The 20,546-nt window shown below is 40.1% G+C and overlaps 1 pseudogene; it reads left to right on the top strand.

Annotated features, from left to right (window-relative positions):
* The first annotated feature begins 1,204 nt into the window (after nucleotides 1-1,204).
* On the top strand, nucleotides 1,205-14,699 carry LOC122728737 (annotated as a pseudogene).
* The last annotated feature ends 5,847 nt before the right edge of the window (nucleotides 14,700-20,546 follow it).

Consider the following 20,546-nt stretch of genomic DNA (forward strand, 5'->3'; position numbering starts at 1 on the left):
CATCTGAATCCCTTGAGAGAAAAGATTTTTTTCATTTTCTATTGTAAGAAATAATGGACTATTTGCCAACTCCAAAAGGCCCCAACCAGAGCAGACTGGTTTAGATTGATTGAATTATGTGAGACTGACTGACTCTGCTGATTAACTCACTTACAGTTGACTTGATTAAAACCACACTTGCCTGACTCCTAAGAGGGAGTGTTCTCAGAGGCTGTGGACTATGACATCAACAGGAGACCCTCCTCAAGTCCAGTGAACCAGTGGATTTGGGTGATGCTAGCCAATCAGCTTGAAGCAGTGAGTAAGGACCCCCTCTTCAGGGGGACACAGGAAGTGGTATGCTGCTTTCTCTCTCAGTTGGTTGCTGGAACAAGCTGGTGGTGGCAGAGGACTTGGGAGAAGAACCAAGAGAGCCTGAACTCTTATCTCTCCTCTAGGGTAGATAGGCTTTTTCTTAACTTTCTTCACTATGCTTTAATAAATGCTTAATGCCCCAAATCTGTTGCTAAAGCTTCTAATTTAAGGTGAGCACACATTTAGTTTTACTTATCACACTATGTATCCTCAATACTTCGCACATAGTAAGGTCTTAGTACATGCTTTATCATTCCCTTTCGCTAATTCAGAATGAAGGAATATGAAATAATAATGATAAAATTTGGCCTTGGAGAAGGGTTGAGAAAAATAAGTTGAGAAAAAGTGCTTTCCTCCCTTTCCTGCAGAGACAGGGGACTGCAATTATGGGATTTTGTATATGCTGTCAATGGCTTAGGTTTTCGCGTGTGGTTTTTTTTTCCTGAGCCACTTTTTCTCTTTTAAAATCTATGCTTCTAGAAATGGCTCAAATGGTGTTGGTTGGAGAGGTTGGAGTATCTTCAGAAGTGATGCATTGTAAAAACAAAAAATATCCATTAAAATAGATAAGCTTTATCCTTGTAAGAACATGCCTCTATCAGTCTATCAGTCATAGACTTTAGACTGAGTGAAAATTTTAAAGTTGATATACAGAGTTGTGTTTCTTCTGATATTAAGTAAATATACAATTGTAATATTTGCTTTTTGGTATTGTTTTGTTCAGTTTTAGTTCTTGTTTCTCTTAATTGCTTTATTTTTACCTTTTGTTACTTTTTACCTGCTTGACAGTTTATATTGCTTGTTAGAAATTAAAACTATTTATTTTTTAAATTAAAAAAATGTTAACAGTATGAGGCAGAAGACCATCCAAGATGGTAAAACAGGAGGAAGAAGCATAGCCTAGCTCTCACTACAACTCCTCTAATAGTATTCTGAATATTGATTAGGAAATTGAAGGAGAAACCAAAGTGCATCATCTTTGTGGCTCAGAATCACTAATGTGATGTTCAAAATCTATGTTGTGTGATTGCCTTAAATTAGAAGCTTTAGCACCAGTCTTTGGGTATTAAACATTTATTAAACCATACAGGTATTAACATGGAGTTCAGAAAGTTAAGAAAAGGCCTATCTAGCCTAGAGTTCCAGCCTGGTTGGGTTCTTCCTCAAGTCCTCTGCCATGAGCCTGCTTTAATCAGGAACTCTCCAGCAAGCTGATTGTGGAAGCTTTTTATAGGTCTGGAACAGAGGTGGTCCTTATACACTGCTTAAAGCTGACTGGCATGATCTAAATGCATTGGTTTTGAAAGTGTTCTCAAGTTGAGTTCACAGTCTAGCTTCTGAGAACAATAATTTCTTAAGGGCTAGCCAGGTGTGATTACAATTCAGTTAACTTGAAGTAGGCTAATCAGCAGTTAATCACTCTCACTTGATTCAATTAGTTTAGATTAATCTCCAGGTGGGTCTTTGAGTATCTGCTAAATCCCATTATTTCATCACACTAATTTGACTTTGAAGCAAGTGACCAGGTCAGGAACTGTGGAATAAGAGTAGCCTCAGGTCACCAACTCAGTATCCTGAACTCCAAACAGGGCTGGGCCACCACCAGCAGAAAATGGAGTCACCCAGAGGGGATCATGAACTCAGCCCCAGGACTGGAAGAATGAGTAACCCCTGAGTAGGTTAGGGAACTGTTTCCAGGCTGGGTTATCAATATGGTTGCTCAAAACCTGCTGAAATTATATATTCTGACAGCCCTCTCCTACCTTCATGTGTAAAGCTGACCCTGGGATTCAAAGCCAAATAGGAAACACTCTTATTGGGCCAGTTTTTGCCTTTCATCTAAAATATAGTTGAAAACCATGAGACCCATGAGAAGTGAATATTAAAAATATGATCAAAGCCCATCTAAATCCATGAGCACAAAAACTGTGGCCCTTTTCTTTCTCCATACGCATCCCATGTCTTTTGTGAATAGGGAGGATCCAGTTCCTAATATATGCCACTGGCTGACAGAATAAGCCTCTGGGGGCAGTAGAGTGACCACAATGCCCCTTTAGTTAGGGTCCAAAGTGGACAATGATTTCCTCAGCTCTTCCACCATGTTTGCTGAGCACCTGGTTCAGGGTTATGTGTCTCTCCCACTGCACCCCTGCCCAGTGGAGCTCAACTGCTTTCCTCATATTCCTACCAGGTAAACTGAGGTACTTCATTAGTATAGAATTACAGTCTATTTTGTTCTAGAACTCAATTAACTTTTCCTTTAAGTATTTGGATGCTCTGCTGTTTGGTACACATATATTCAGAACTGATATTATTTCATTGTGTGTGGTACCTTTTAGCAAAATGAAATGTACTGAAATATCTCTTTTACTTAGATCTATTTTTGCTTTTGCTTTATCTGAGATCATGATTTTCCTCTGATTAGCCCCTTATTTCAAGTGTGCATGTCCTTCTCTTACTTGGGAGCTCTGGAATTGGGGAACTTATTCCTGAAATTTTTCATTTGGGGATCTCTGTCAGGAGATGATCAGTGAATTCTTTCAATTTCCACTTTGCCTGCTGCTTCTATGACATATGAGCAGCTTTCCTACATAATTTCTTGAAAAATGGTGTCTAGATTCCTATTTTCTTTTTGATCATGTATTTTTTGTATTCAAATGATTCGTAAATCATCTTTCCTTGATCTATTTTCCAGGTCAGTTGTTTTTTTGATGAGCTATTTCACATTTTCCCCCAGTATTTTGACTTTGTTTTATTGTTTCTTGATATCTCATGAAGTCATTAGCTTCTACTTAACTAAATTTAATTTCTTTTCTTTTTTTTTTAGTAAGGCAATTGGGGTTAAGTGACCTGCCCAGGGTCACACAGCTAGTAAGTGTTAAGTGTCTGATGTTTGAACTCAGGTACTCCTGAATCCAGGGCCTGTGTTCAATCCACTGTGTCATCTAGCTGCCCCCACTAAATTTAATTTCTAAGAATTTATTTTCTTCAGTTAAATTTTATGCCTCCTTTACCAAACTATTAATTTTTCTTCTTATTTTTCTTACATTATTCTCATTAATTTTCCTGATTTTCCCTCTTCTGTTCTAATTTGATTTAAAAAATATTTTCCTTTTTATTTCTTTATTCAGCTTTTCTAAGAATTCTTGTTGAGCTTGTGTCCAATCTGCAATATTTTTCCTTTAAGTCTTTGCAGATATTTTCAAATTCATTGTCTTCTTTTATTATTCTTCCCCCTTTTTTTGGTCATATTAGCCAATCTGATAGGTGTGAGGTGGTACCTCAGAATTGTTTTAATTTACTTTTCTCTAATCCATAGTGATCAGGAACATTTTTATATGACTATAGATAGTTTTAATTTATTCATGGGAAACTGCCTGTTCATATCCTTTGACCATTTCTCAATTGGGGAATGACTTGTCTTCTTATAAATTTGATTCAGTTCTCTATATATTTGAGAAATGAGCCCTTTAACTGAAACACTGGTTGTAAACAATTCTTTCTGCTTTCCTTCTAATCTTGGTTGCAGGTTTTATTTGGGCAAAACCTTTTAAATTTAATGTAATCAAAAGTATCCATTTGCATTTCAAAATGTTCTCTAGCTCTTGTTTGTTCATAAATTCTTCCCCTCTCCATAGATCTGACAGGCAAACGATGCCCTTCCTTTCCTAATTTGCCTATGATATCACCTTTTATGTCTAAATTATGTGTTCATTTTCATATATGGTGTGAAAAATTGGTCTATGCCTAGTTTCTGCCATACTGTTTTCCAGTTTTTCTCTGTAGTTTTTGTCAAACAGTGAATTCTTATTCCAAAAGCTTGAGTCCTTGGGTAGGTCAAACAATAGATTGCTATAGTCATTTACTAGTGTGTCTCCTGTGCCTAATCTGTTCCACTGGGTCCACTCTTTTTCTTAACCAGTATCAAATGGTTTTGATGATTGCCATTTTATATTATGAATATATATCTATATCTATATTTAGATCTGGTACACCTAGGCCACCTTACTTTGCATTTTTTCATTAATTTCCTTGATAATCTTGACCATTCATTCTTCCAAATATATTTTGCTATTATTTTTTTCTAGCTCTATAAAATACATTTTTGGTAGTCTGATTGCAAGTCATTGTCTTCTGAATCTATGTCTTGAATTTCTTTACCACCATAGATTTTAATAGGTTCTCTTTAAAAAATTGTTTTGTTATTTTCTCAGCCTATTTCTTGACATTGTACTTTATTTTAGAATTGGCCTCTGCTCACCCCTTGGGGGAATGGCTAGCCTGAGCTTTTGTGGGTAGATCTAGGGACCTATAGGTTTTCAATGTTGCAAGGTGCTATCATGCTTAGAGAGTCCTGGTCTCTATCCTCCTCATCTGCACTATGGTCCTTAGGCAAGTAGGGCTTCACTCACTTGTGACTGGAGACTGTAGCTGCTCCTCTCCACACTGGAGCTGCAACCTGGAACAGGTAGTGGTTACTACAGGGTCATTTGTAATCTCTTTTTGAATAGGTGTTTAGTCCCCTTACTGTCCTTACACATTGAATGCTCTTGGTGCTGCCACCACTTCCAAGCCCCATAGCAAGTGCTACTTCCTTCACTGGATCTTCCAGCCAACCCCCACCCCAGAAATTGCAGACTTCTTTTTTCTATCCTCCTAAGGTGTCCTGAAAAAATGAAATACTGTGACTTAAAAAATTATGATCCTATTCAGAATTTGATTTGAGGCATTTAAAAAGATGGTTTAGAAGGTTGGGTAGTGTGTAATTTAAGATTCTAAATGTGGATTCTAATCTGTTCCCCCAGTTTTGGGGGAAACTGACTAAAATCACTGATAAAATGAGTTTAGGTTTTTAAGGGTTTATTGGAAAATAGAAAGAAAAAGATTGAGAATAGAATTCCAACAACCTGGCATTCCTATCTTTCCACAAATTTCCTGTGAAGTCCTCTGCCGCCACCACCATCAAGCCAGGAACCCCAAAAGCCCCAGAGCTCTCCACGCAGGCTCCCTTTCCTCCTTCCTGTCTCCTCCCAGACCATAGGAGGCTCCTCAAGTTGATTGGCTGGTAGCCTTGATAGACAGCACCCATGAGCAAACGTCATTTCCTGACGCCAAGGAAAAGCCACAATGCCTCTGAGGCATTTTCCTCATGGTGGAGCTTTCCCACAGCAAGTCTCCATCATTCCAATCATTACAGTAGGGAGAGCGTAGCAAAAATGCTCAGTTCCCTCTGCTATCTTGGCTGTACCCTCAGCAGCTCTTGGATAAAAATCTAAATATATTTAAAAATGCCACAAAAAAATAAGAAGACACCAGAAAGTTATTTCTTTCATGGTATAGACAGAAAAAAATGTAAGCATTAAAGGATAAATGGATAAATGAAATAATAAAACCAAAAAAAAACCCAGCCAGTCTCAATTATGTAAAATTTAAAGCTTTTACGGAAATAAAATCACTACATCTAGAATTAAAAACAAAGGTAGGATCTTGGAGAGATTTTTATACTAAATTCTTCCAACAAATGTCTTATGCATATATCATATGATCATCATCATCACCCCCCAGTGTACAGATGAGGAAACAAAGACTTGCCCAGGTTCACACATCTCATAAATATCTGGGGTGAAATTTCACCTCAAGTCTGGACTCTGGATCCAGTGCTTTTACTAGTGGCACCATCTGCTAACCTTGAATTGTTCTGTTCAAAACTAGAATGTAAGCTTTGAAAGGGCAAGTTCTCTCCCTCCCTCCATCTCTATCTCTGTCTCTGTCTCTGTCTCCCCTTTTTTCCTGTTTCTCCCTCCCCTCTCCCTTTCTCATGTCCTCTTCTCTCCCTCTCTTAGGAGTGGGGGTAAGGGGGCAGTCTTTATAGTCCCATGGCCTCTCAGAATGACTTAAACATAGTAGAAGGTTAATAAATGTTGATGAATTAAATTAATAGCCAATGGAGGGCAGGGCTCTGAGGAAAGGGGACATAGGATGGTAGTAGGGACAGAAGCAGGGCGATTTAGAGTGGAGATTTGGCTCTTATCAAAGACAAGTTTCACTGACTTCATAGGGTTCTTGAGATGGGCCCTTTTTCACAGAATGACCTCTTAACCTTCAGGACAACATCCCTGAAAAAGAAACCCTGGTGTTCCCTCCTGTACCCTCTCTAGACATAGGCAAGCCCTTCCCTCTCCAAGAGCTATTAAAATAATAATCACTAAAAAGAAATGGGTGAGCTCTGTTAAGGTGGCAAACAGAGGAGTATTTGCTGGGCCCCTCTGAGGTTCTGATTTCCCCCACTCCTGACTGAAGACCTTAATGAGCATCTAACTTGAAGGAGAGGAGGGAGTATCTCTATAAAACTATTTTTTTCATCCTCTCTCTCTGCAGACCAGAACCTTGGAGAGCTTCTCCTCCTTAATGCAGTTGGATCAGCAAACATTTCCTGGTTAGAATTTCTGCCTCTCCTCCCTTTTTTCCCCACCCACCATGTGTCACTGACCCATATCCGGGTTGCTTCTATACTCAATGCTGTCTTGCTCTGGCAAGCAGATAACAGTGCAGAGACAGGCTGCTTGGGAGGCAAGTTCTGACCTTAGATGGTTTGCAGAGGCAAGCTGTTCCTGGGCTTATCTGGTAAAGAGGAATCATCTTTTTTTTTTTTTTTTTAATAATCTTATCAGCTTGTTTCTTAGAGTTTCATTAAGAGTCTAGAAACCAGGCTCCTGATCCCAGCTGCTGCAACTCTCTTTCTCTCTGTATGATCTTGGACAAACGCTGGTCTCCTTAGTTCCTCAGCTTTCTGGACCATCAATTGCCTCCTTCAAGGAATCTGTGAGGATCAAATGAGAATGGATGTGAGTGTACTTTGAAATGCTTAGAGTACTTTGAAAATGATAATTAGGTGTTTTGTTACTATTATTGTGCATGACTGAAAAAAAAATTGACCTGGTTGAAGAGACAATGAGTGTGTGTGTGTGTGTGTGTGTTGGGAGGGGGGAGAGACAGAGACAGAGAGAAAGAGAGAGACAAGAGAGAGAGGGTGAGACACACAGAGTGACAGAGACAGAGAGAAAGAGAGAGAGACAGACAGAGCAACAGAGACAAAGAGAGAGACAGAGATAGAGAGAGACACAGAGAAGAGACAAAGAGTGACAGGGACAGAGATACAGAAAGAGAGAGAAGAGAGGAGAGAGAGGAGAGAGAAGAGTGAGAGGAGAGAGAGAGAGAGAGAGAGAGAGAGAGAGAGAGAGAATTTCCCAGGATGAATTAGAATAAGCAGAAATCCACTGGTAAACTCACTGTAGAGAGAAGATCCTTCTGGAATGAAGGTAGAATTATAAATGTTTGAAACTGAACTGTGACTTGAGTTGTTATTCCCAGTAACCACATCCTCTTAGCACAGCCAGGAACCTAGCAAACTGAAAGTGATTTTCAGTTAGCAAAGAAAGAAGGTGAGGAGGAGGGGTAAAACCACAAGTGGCAATCAATAACACTCTGTTACCGGTTTGCCTGGGTCACTCCCTGTGTCTGGCCTCTCTCTCCTAATCTCTGCAGAAATTAACAGGGTGGTCCTGAGGGGGAGGTTGACAATTTCTCTCATTTCAGGATAACAGTAGTAATGTTGAGGGATTGAGGTTCTCATACTATCCCATTTGGTGTGCCTGACCCATTCCCATATAACCAGGTGATATCAACTAGGTTTTTCCAAAGGATATTTATGAAGAAGGTATAGCAAGGCTTGAAAGGACAAAAAGGTCCCTCTCCCACCCCCAACTCAGGAACATACTCCCCTCTGCACACACTTGGCCCCTGGGAAGAGTAGGCTTAAACTTGAAGGACAGCTACAGAGGCACCTACATAAGGAACCCCTGTTGCCTAGGGGTGCCTTCTGGTTCTGAGAGCCCTGTGCTCCTGTTCAATTCAGGGTGTGACATAGCTGATGGATGAATCACTCTCTTGTTTAGTTGAGATACCTCCTTGCAGGGCTCACTGTTATTCCATTATTAGACTGGGTCCAGAAGGTTTCCTATTGGCTGCCCTGGTTCCTCCACTGGATCTCAATTGCTGCTGCCAGGGACTCCTAGACTGCTGTGTTTGATGGAATTTCCTAGTCTCATTAGTCTCCAGGGGGTTCCCCTTTTAGAATACCCATGCACTGATGATCAGCCAAGAATAAACACAAAAGGAACAGGTGTCATCCCCTCAGGGATACCTGGCATATGGGTGAGGAATGAGGTAGCCAAAGCTGTTTGCTACCCCTTTCCCCGCTGGAGGTCCATAGCAGCCTCCATCAGATGTGACTGAGGAGAGAGATATTCATAAAGGGCTGTGAACCGGACATAATGAACCCTCTGTAGGACTATTTGGTTCAGGCTCAACCTCTATTGAGTCATTAGTCCTTCCAGTTCCTCAGCCAGAAGACTTCATCACCCTGACTCCAGCCCCTTCTTTACTCATGGCCAGAACAAGTCTTCCCAAAGATCCACATGTTGGATGAAACCAGGTAGGGAATGGTGTGCAAACTCTACAGACTGGAGCCTCATGGAGCAGTCTCCTATTGCCCGTGCATTTACTTTTATGGGATGTTAGGGTGGAGCTGTGAATGTGATCTTAGCTGAGCACAAGATTTAGACATGAAAGGAACCCCTGGAAAACATGCCCTCCAATCCCTTTATTTTACAGAGGAGGAAACTAGGCAAGTGCCAAGCCTACAGTTTTAACAAGTAGCAGAGTTGAGTTGGAAACCTCAGGTTTCTGACTCCAAATTCACTGTCATATGGTGTTGGCAGCATGACCCAACCATAATGAGTCCCACCAGTCCATACTGTTGAATGAACTTTTCCTGCCTCATATTCTTCACAGGGATCTTCTGATGACAGTGTCCTGACTTAAAGAAGGGGCTCCAATAATAAAGATTTTAGGCACTACATCAGACTAGTAGAGAAACTCTATTGTGGGGCAAGGGAAGCTTTAGTTCTCTCTCCTATAAAGCCATAGAGGTCACCACCTCTTCTTGATTTTATAATGAGCAGGTAGCATCAAATTATAATCACTAGATCTTAGATTTGGAAGGTTCTGAATTCATTGCATCCAACCTCCTAAACAAGGTTGGAATTGCTTCTGCAACCCAGGAAAACCAAGATGAAATGTCATCTTTATTGAGAGATAGGTCCTTCCTGATTGATACTGTGACCCATTTGATGCTGGATCACACAGCCAGTTACTGTATTGTGAACTCCTTCCTAGATCCCCAGTCTAGGGCATTGCTAAACTTGGGTTGGCTAGCAGCAACAAGAAGATCCTAGAGGTGAGGTGATAAGACACTAGTAAAATGGGGTAATATGATTCTGATTCAAGAATTTTTTTCTTTTTGAATGCTCTTCCTACTTTATTTTTGATTTTCAGAGAACACATGGTTTATGGTCCTCAGTCTTGAAGAAATGGCCAGTACCAATCCCTTGGACAAACTCTGCAGGTAAATACAAAACAATGTACTCTTGGGTATTCCTGAGGGTCTGGTGGATTCTTCCATCACTCATAAATGCCCCACACCTCTATATTTGAAAAGTAAGATGTATGTAACATGCTTGAGGGGTTGAGACAAGCTCTCAAAGAAATTGTGAAAAGTCATTGATATTATAAAGGCAAGTTAAGAAAACAGTGATCGAGGGGCAGCTAGGTGGCCACAGTGGATAGAGCATTGGCCCCGGAGTCAGGAGTACCTGAGCTCAAATCTGGCCTCAGACACTTAACACTTACTGGCTGTGTGACTTGGACAATTCACTTAACCCCAACTGCCTCACTAAAAAAAACAACAAAACCCCCCCCAAACCCAGTGATCTTGTGTGTTACTATTCACTGGATGCCTTGAATCTCATCATTAAAACATGCAACTTGGCACATTGCAATAGAAAAGCCTAGGGCCACAGAGAACAGAATTTCTGGAACAAAAATACATGTATTTATTTAAAAAAATTATAGTGAAGCTCTTGTGTACAAGCAGCCCAGCCCTTTATCCTATCCTAGGCAACTGCCTTCTCATAGACCAAATTCTCTACTTTGTAGTGCTCATTTTTTTCTTTTCTTTTTTTTTTTCTTTTTCTTCCTTTTTTTTTTGTGGGGCAATGAAGGTTGTGAGTTGAGCAGGAGCTAGTGAGTATCAAGTATCTGAGTCTGAATTTGAACTCAGGTCCTCCTGCATTAGGTTCCAGTGCTTTATCTACTGTGTCACCTAGCTTTCCCCAATAGAGCTCAGTTTTAGGACAATTGTGGAGGGATTAAAGATTGCATTGGACATCCCTCTTTCATGCCCCTTGACTCACTTTCAGCATCCTCAACCCCTACATATACTCCTATTTTTGACCCTGGCTAGTGAAAATCACTATCTTAGGTAGTTTCACCACCCTCACCTGCCTTCCTTTATAACCAAAAATAATTTATTTATAATCCAAAAATCATTCATTATTTGTCTTTGGGGAATACATTTCACTTTTGCTATCTTCTGGGCATTCTCAACACTTCAAATGATCTAAAGAGAGCCACCTATATAAACCTTTCATCTGCATCCAGAAGAGTCACTGGGTTGCTTCTTGATCTACTTTCATCTCCTACCTCAGTCCAATCTGCAGAAGTCACTTAAAAAATCCTTGTTGACTGATTGGTTGTTTCCCTACTATGAAAAGAACTGACAGGGCTGGCCTACCTTCTCAGTTCACATTTTCTCTGGGGTGGGGAGGAAAATAAGCAGGGGTTTTGATTAAATAGTCCTCTTGGTAGATTACTGACTGAGAACAAAAGTGATGTTGAATTGTGTCCTCTGAGCTTCTCTATTTAATTTTACCCTTAAAATCAACCTCTATTTTTCACCAATGAGAATTACTTCTGTTGGAATAACTATTCCCAAATTGAATGTCACAATTCCTCCTGTATTAAGTTAACAGATTGGATTAGGTGATTTCAAAGGTTCTTTTCAGCTTAGCATTCTGCCTAATGAGTACATTTTATCTTCCCCCCCCCCCGTTTTTTTCTAGAAAGGAGTAGAGAAGAGAAGGAAGTAAAAGATGGAGATATTGATGTGGGTAAGGAAACAGTGTCATTTATGTTGTTATTCCCAGTGCCCTCCTGAAAATCCTAGGAACAGCAGAACTGGGGTATGCACCATCTTTTTCCCTTGTGAACAATCAACTGTAAATCACAGAGATCTGGCCTCATATATAGACAGAGAAGGCAATGTACTGGATGGTATAGTCTGGCAACTCTCAGAGGAAAGTTTCCTTCTGCCCATAAAGTATGTCACTGGTCTCTCTGCATGCTTCAAATTTAGTTCCTTTGGGCCTAAGGCAAGGGTACCTGTCAAAATTAAATGCCCCCAAAGGGATGAAATCCTAACCACCTTCTAAGTTGGGTTCAAAAGCCACTATTCCTTCATAAAGTCTTCTCTGACCCCAGATAGCAATAATGTCTATAGTCTCTGAGCTCTCATTGCACTGTATTAGTAATCACTGGTGAGGGGGTCATATTTTGTTTGATATTATAGTCTTTGGTGTTCATATGTTCCAGGCTAGACTAGAGGTACCATTGAGGGCTGGATTCTTATTAACCATCTCACCCAGTACCCAGTACTGGACTATGTATGTATAGTGCTGCTCTGTACATGATTATTATGTAGAATACAATGGAATGGAATTGACTGACTGATTAAATAAATAAAAACCACAGCAAAAGCTAATCTCTTAGGTACCTAATTATTACCACAGAAAAGAGAGAGCAGGGGCCTAAAGAGATAAGATCTAGGATAGGAAAAAAATTGATGAAGAAGAGTCATCCAATGGGCTAATGCTTAGGAGGAAAATCCCAGGTGGGCACCCTTGGGTAGAGAGGTAGTGACCAGAGGATTGGTCCATTAAGGTCTCTAGAAACTTTTTGATAATCCCTTTAGCCATTCTTTTCATTCATTTATTCATTCATTGCCCACCATGTTTCCTGACTCTTGGGGAATGAGAGAGAAGGACCCAAATATAATGGCTAGGCAGGAAAGTGGACACAAAAAATACAATGTGGATTGATTTTCATACCTTACCTCCTCCAAAAGTATTTAGTTAAATATCTATTTATGCAAATTATTAGACTATCCACCATACAGAGAAAAATCTGGAGATAGTGCTGACTCCTACTCTCCACATGCTTATAAATTAAGATCAGCAGGTCTAATGAATGGCACCAATCAAAGATATTTGATGAGATGTAATAGGACTGTTGGGATATGTCACTATTGAGAAATACTTTCTCTTACAGATGTCAATGACACCCATCAAAGCAATGAGCCACTGAGGATCATCCTGGTGGGGAAAACAGGAGCTGGGAGAAGTGCAACAGGAAATACTATCCTTGGGCAGAGAGTATTTGAGTCCAAGCTAGGATCCCAGGCAGTGACTAAGAAGTGTCAGATAGGCACTAGGATGTGGAATGGGAGAAGAATATTGGTGATTGATACTCCTGCCATCTGTGAGCCAAGTGCCTGGACTGAAGAGATGTACAAGGAAATCGGGGAGTGTTACCTGCTCTCCTCCCCAGGTCCCCATGCATTAGTCTTGGTGACTCAGATTGGCCGCTACACTGCAAGGGATAAGGAGGCAATGAGGAAGGTGAAGAAAATCTTTGGAGTAGGAGTGATGAGGCACCTCGTTATGCTTTTCACCCGTAAGAAGATTTAGGGGGATCTTTAGAGGATTATGTAACAAATACTGATAACACAGACCTACAGTGGGGGATCCGAGAGTGTGGCAGGAGATTCTGTGCCTTCAACAACCGGGCCACTGGGGAGGAGCAGATGGCCCAGGTGGCAGAGCTGATGACTATGATTCAGAGGATGGAGAAAGAGAATGGAGGCCACTATTACAGCAATGCTCTTTACCTTGATGCTCAGATCTTCCAAGAACATGGCAATAGAGAGTCTTCAGACAGCTACAAGAACTACCTACAACAAGTGAAATTCCAAATTCAAAAGCAGACATCATACCTAATAGAGGCTGAGGCTAACTCTGTTGTCCAGGCATTTCAGAGGGCCAAACAATGGGTTTCTTCCCACCGTAAAATCTCCTTCTGTCTTTTCCTTGCCTTGGCTCTTATTGTTATTATAGCTCTTATTGTTATTATAGCTATCAAAATAGACTGAGTAGTTTTCTAAGGTGGCCACTAATAATAATTGTTGAAGAGGTCATTATCATGTAATTTTTTCTAAAACAGTTTCCCTAGTTTCTGAAGACATAAATGACTCTCAACTTCTATCTCTTTGGAGAATACTTGCCACAGAGTCATCTAAATGAAGTCAACAGTTTTCTCACTTCCTTTCATAAGAATTAGGAAATTAAACTGATAGTTCTGATATCTGTTATTGCCATGTATGAGGAGAAATTGTGAGCTATTTGGGGCATCTAAGGTGACCTTTCTCCTCTTCGTTCTCTATATCCCCTTCACTGGCAATGCTACTCACTCCTATAGTTGTAACAATCATCTCTGGCTAGATAACTCCCACATCTATGTCTCTATCTCAGTCTCTCCAGAGTTCCAGAGCTACATTTCCTATTGTCCATAGCACATTTCTAACTGCATATCTTGCCAGTAATGCCAACTCAACATGAAAACAAAACTACACATGAGCTTTCTTCCAAAACGTGCCCTTCTTTTTTCCTGCCTATTTTTGCCAAAAGCAAAAATTGAACCAGTCCCTGATGCTTGAAACTTTGGGATTTTCTCTAACTTTTCCATTCTCATTTACCCAAACTGTGCAAACATTGACCTGTCAATTTGATCTCCAAGATATTTTTCCCACCTGTCCTCTCCTTTCTTTCCAAAGCCACTAATATGTTATCACCCATAGAGGCTATTGCAATGGTCATAGATCATTGAATCATAAATGTAGAGATGGAAGGGCTTTTCTATGTCATGTAGGCCAACCCTTCTCATTTTATGAGTAAGAAAACTAGGCCCTAAGAGATCCCACTTCCAGAAGTCTCTGCCTGCTGCAATTCATTGTGCCCCCAATATTGTCAAAGAGCACATCTTAAAGCACAGGCATGACCATGGCAGCCCTTCTTTCCCCACTCAGTCACCTGTGCTGGAGGCTCCCTATCCCATCCAGGATCAAATGTAATATCTGTTGGTGTTTGAAGATCTTCATAACCTGCCCCTCCCTTTCCAGTCTTCTTACATTCTATACCCCACCCTTACCTCCCATGTACTTGATCCAGGAATCCTGGCCTCCTTGCTGTTCCTTGAATGCCCAACTTAGATACTTTTCATTGGCTGTCACCCTTCCCTGGAATGCTCTTCCTCCCCATCTCTGCCTCCTAGCTTTCCTGGCCTCGTTGAGTTCTGGCTGAACTCTTACCTTCTCCAGGAAGCCTTTCCCGGTCCCAATTAACTCTAGGGACTTCCTTCTGTTGATTATTTCCAATTTAACCTGTATGCACCTTGTTTGTGCATAGTTTTCATATCGTCTCCCTCATAAATCTGTGAGTTTCTTGAGACTGGGAACTGCTTTTTGCCTTTCTTTGTATCCCCAAATTTTAGCACAGTGCCTCGCATAGATAAGGTACTTAAAAAATGTTCATTAACTGACTGGATTTCTGAAGGTCATACAGATAGGAAGTGCAGAAGTTTGATCATGTGTCTTTTCTCAAAACTTTTTAGTAACTCACAACATACAGAATGTGGGAGTTAGAAGGGATTGTAAAACTCTCTAATACAACCCATATATCAAAGGAATCCTTGCTACAACAAATGTATTGTCTAATGAATAGAGACTAAACTAGTCCCTTTGACATTCCAGTCACTAGTTTTCAGTTCTAGACAAATTAAACTCCTTGCCCCCTCCTATTCATATTGTGGACTCTCTCACCTCTGTGCCTTACCATACTTTTCCCCCCAGTCCTACATCTTATCCAGTGGTTGAAATCTTAACCATCCTTCAAAATCGACCTCAAATGTCACCTCCTCCACATCTTCCCTACTCTTCCCATTCAGAAAAGATCCTTTGACTCCTCAGATCCCACATTGCTTTGTAATTGTATTACTCCTCATGTACTTAACATGCTACATTGTATAGTATAGTTATCTGTGTATATACACATCTTATCACTTTCTGTGATTCTAAGCTCCATGAGAGCAGGGATTAATATTTATGTCTTCCCTAGTACTCAGCCCAAGACCTATACACAGTGAAAGCTTGTATGATGCACATTAATTAAATATTACAAATCCTGTTGTCATCTACATTATGAATTTATTTCACTGCATGGTTTCACTGCATGATAAAAGGACCAACTATATGTTTTTGTTTTCAGAATGAATTAGATCAATTTTTTCCAGGAAAACAATTTTTGGCTTCAATGTTAAATGGAAAAAGATTTTGTTTGGAAGATTAATCTACATGCTTTGGGTGATTTGGGGCTCCAAATAAAGTACTTAGGAACTGAAGGTTAATCAGGAAACTATTCCAACTCTCAGTGAAAACCTGCCCAAATGGATGTTTCCTCTCCTGCCTTTGTTATTAGATTGAATTGAAAAGAAATAAAGGTTGTTGCCTTGCTGATAGAGGACTTGGTAAAGTCTTAGGGTCATCCTTTTGGGCAGAAATTCTCATGGTCTAGCACTGAAAATGTAACTGTAAATAAAGAAGGTGAAGGAGCACAGAGCAAATGTGTGTGTGTGTGTGTGTGTGTGTGTAGCCTCTTTTGCTTTGAATCCTTATGTCTCTATTTAAAAAAATAATAAAAATAAAAGTATTTATAATATCAGAAAGTGATTCATTAAGGAAACTTTCATTTCTCTAGGAATCAAATGGGGAATTGTGAGAAAAATATTAATAATCAATTTCTTGAAAGAGCCAGGGATCAGTCCTTTGTCCCCCTCCCCACCTATTCCAGAAAGTTGACTTCTCCTTGAGAAACTTCATCAAAGTTCATCTGGGACGAAGCCAAGTGAATAAAAGGAATGGAGAAAGATTCTTTTGTATACATTGCTGAAGGACTGATGGGATTAAACCACAACTACATAGTGGACTTTCTTTTGAGCAACTTGAGTGAGATATTTTTGCATTTCTTTCCCTGATGGCATGTCACCACCTTCAAGTCATGTCAACCAGTAGAGTTGGATGATGCTAACCAAGGAGATTTGTCTGATGTACATTTATCCAATTAGCTTTGATCAATGTATAATGACCCACCTCCATCAAAAGAGGTTAAAAACCCTTGGAAAACACCACACAAGGGCTTCTGGAGAGTCTTCTGGGTCTCCCTTGGCTCTCTGGGACCACATGGTCTCTGTCTCGATTTCTCTCTTGGGTCTCCTTGAGACCATATGTTGTCTCTCTGGGAGACCACATGGGTCTTTTGTGGCTTTCTCTTGCTTGTGTTAACTGGCATGCTGGAATCTCTGCCTGCTTTCCCTACCACGTGGCCAGAGAGCATGGGAAGTTAGGGAGACACATGGCCAGTCCTTTACTGGTATAATATTGATAGATTAATGCATGCTTACCCCAAACTGCTGTCTATAGTAATTATTTCAATATAATAGGTATCCATTCAACAATATCCTTGTTCCTGTGCTGTTCCTTTCAGGCCATCCTGCCCCTATCCTCATCACAGCATTCTGTGGAAACAAGGGGCAGAACTCAACTATGCCCACCCACTTCCAGAGGAGAGAAAGGTATAACAAGGCAAAGCACTATAATGTAGTAACATTTAGCCAAAGAACTAAAGAAAAGAGGGCCTGGGGTGCCAGTGTGTGGAGGGGTCTACATCAGACCATAATTAAAGGGACCTGGCATCCATCAAGGCCAGAACATTCTCTGTAGAAGCGATTTGGGGCAAGGCCTGAGGCTGGTGTGAAGTGAATTCCATAATGTGACAGGGGCCTGAAATACCTTTGATCTTTACCCCATGCTGGATCTGCCATAAAATGGGGATTGGAAAATGAGTAACAGACTAATATAAAGGAAAGGAAAATCTGAAATTGCCAAAGATCTTAAAGGGAAGAAAATTAAGCAAAGTACTCAAAGGACAAGCAAATAATTCAAAAGTAAAATATTTAAATGTAAGGGAAGATGGTCACAGATCTCTAACCAAGTGCAACAACTAAATATTGCCAAGACAAAAGAAATTAAAGCAAGAATCATTTAGGTTGAGAACCCTATGTATTCCCAAGAGAATATGGACATAGAGCAGGAGGTTCCAATGTGATTACACAGAAAAATTAGGCTCTTGAGAAAAATTGCAATGAAACAAATGGCTTGTACAGAAGTAATTAGAAGATTAGAAGGACTTGAATCTGCTCTGGCAGATAACGTTAGAGTTCCTGACCAAGCAAATGACAAATAAGTTCATGGGGAGGAGAAATGGGACAATGTTGATTACACAACATTTAGGTTTGTGTACAAGTAAAACCAATTTACCTAAAATTAGAATAAAAATAGTGAATGGGGAGAGGTGGAATCTTTGTAATTCTGTGATTAAAGATCGAATTTCTAAGATATATAGGGAACTTAATAAAATTTATAAGAATAGGAACCATTCCCTAACTGATAAATGTACAAGGATATGAACAGATAGAAGTATGAACTGGTCCAACCATTGTGGGAAACAATTTGGAACTATGCCCAAAGTCCTTTTAAATGTGCATACCCTTTGACCCAGTGATACCATTACTGGGTATATACCCAGAGAGATTGAAAAAAAAGAGGAAATGTCAGCTAGGTAGTCCAGTGGATAAAGCACTAGCAGTGGATTCAGGAGGACCTGAGTTCAATTCTGGTCTCAGATACTTGACACTTACTAGCTGTGTGACTCTGTGCTAGTCACTTAATCCTCATTCTCCTGCAAAAAGGAAAAAAAAATTACCAGAATTTCAGTGCAGCTAAGGTGGCACAGTGGATAAAGCACTGACCCTGGATTTAGGAGGACCTGAGTTCAAATCTGGCCTCAGACACTTGACACTTTCTAGCTGTGTGACTCTGGGCAAGTCACTTTACCCCAATTGCCCTGCTGGAAAAAAAGAGGAAAAGAACCCATTTATAGTAGTCCTTTTTTGTGGTGGCAAAGAATTAAAGAGGGGATGCCCATGAATTGGGGGCTATCTGAAAAAGTTATGGTCAATGAATGTAATAGGATAATCTTGTGCTGTAAGAATTAATTAGATTTGTAATCAAAGAAACCTGAGAGCCTCACATGAACTTATTCAAAGTGAAGTGAGCAGAACCAGGAGAAGAATTTATGCAATAACTATATTGTAAACATAAGTAACTTTTAGAGACTTAGGAACTTTGATCAATACCATAGCCAACCAAAGTTCCAAAAGACTCATGATGAAACATATTAACCACATCAAAATAGAGAAGCAGTGGACTCAAGAATGCAAGTTGATGTTTATGTGTGTGTTTATTTTTCTTTTCTGGACATGGCCAATGTAGGAATTTGATTTGGGTTTCTTATTTTCTTTCTTTTTTTTTCTTTTTTCTTTTCTCAAAGGGAGTAGTTGTAGTTGTTGTTGTTTTTCCTTCTTTCTTGAAGAGGACCATGACATCAGGGTGATGTCATGACTTGCACTGAATTGGATTTTAAGGGAGAGTGCTGTGCAAGGTCACCAACCTTACTCTCTCCTCCAGAGCCATCTGGGTCTAGTGGCAAGATATATATCAGGATGACTGGAGATGGACCCTGAAGTTTAAGGCAATTAAGGTTAAGTGACTAGTCAAAGATCACACAGCTAGAGTCTGAAGTGAGATTTCAACTCAGATTCTCCCTACTTCAGGGCCAGTGCTCTGTCCACTGTACTACCCACTGTGCCACCTAGCTACCCCTCTAAGGAAGAGGGGTGTTAGTTGTAGAGAGAGATGAGAGGGAGAGAATTCAAACCTGAAAATAAAATAAAATTGAACTTTTAAAATAAAAAGAAATTATTTTTTAAAAATTATGTGATAAAATTGCATTCCCTGACACCTTAGGGTTGTGAGAACATGCCTCTTGCCATAGGCTTTAGAATAAATGTGAAAAAGTCCTTGATTAGCTGGTATAATGTTGCAGAGAAAGAGAACTTGGACTTACTAAGGAAAATTCAGAACACCTTTTGGGACATGTGTAAAACCAGGGAATTCTTTCAGAATTTAAGAGATTAGAGAATAACTAAAAAACAATGACCTTTCCATCTGAATTCCTTGGGAGAAAATATTTTTTTTTCATTTTCTATTGTAAGAAATAATGGGCTTTTTGCCAATTCCAAAAGGCCCCAACCAGAGGAGACTGGTTTAGATTGATTGAATTATGTGAGACTGACTGACTCTGCTGATTAACTCACTTACAGTTGACTTGATTAAAACCACACTTGTTGGGGTGGCTAGGTGGCGCAGTGGATAGAGCACCGGCCCTGGAGTCAGGAGTACCTGAGTTCAAATCCAGCCTCAGACACTTAACACTTACTAGCTGTGTGACCTTGGGCAAGTCACTTAACCCCCAATGCCCCCCAAAAAAACAAAAAACAAACAAACCACACTTGCCTGACTCCTAAGAGGGAGTATTCTCAGAGTCTGTGGACTATGACATCAACAGGAGAGACCCCCCCCTCAAGTCCAGTGAACCAGTGGATTTGGGTGATGCTAGCCAATCAGCTTGAAGCAGTGAGTAAGGACCCCCTCTTCAGGGGGACACAGGAAGTGGTATGCTGCTTTCTCTCTCAGTTGGTTGCTGGAACAAGCTGGTGGTGGCAGAGGACTTGGGAGAAGAACCAGAGAGCCTGAACTCTTATCCTCTCCTAGGGTAGATAGGCTTTTCTTAACTTTCTGAACTCTCTTCACTATGCTTTAATAAATGCTTAATGCTCAAAGTCTGTTGCTAAAGCTTCTAATTTAAGGTGAGCACACATTTAGTTTTACTTATCACACTATGTATCCTCAATACTTTGCACATAGTAAGATCTTAGTACATGCTTTATCATTCCCTTTCGCTAATTCAGAATGAAGGAATATGAAATAATAATGATAAAATTTGGCCTTGGAGAAGGGTTGAGAAAAATAAGTTGAGAAAAAGTGCTTTCCTCCCTTGCCTGCAGAGGCAGGGGACTGCAATTATGGGATTTTGCATATGCTGTCAATGGCTCAGGCTTTTTTTTTTTTTTTCCCTGAGCCACTTTTTCTCTTTTTAAATCTATGC

This window comes from Dromiciops gliroides, chromosome 5 (assembly GCF_019393635.1).
Source record: "Dromiciops gliroides isolate mDroGli1 chromosome 5, mDroGli1.pri, whole genome shotgun sequence".
NCBI lineage: Eukaryota > Metazoa > Chordata > Mammalia > Microbiotheria > Microbiotheriidae > Dromiciops > Dromiciops gliroides.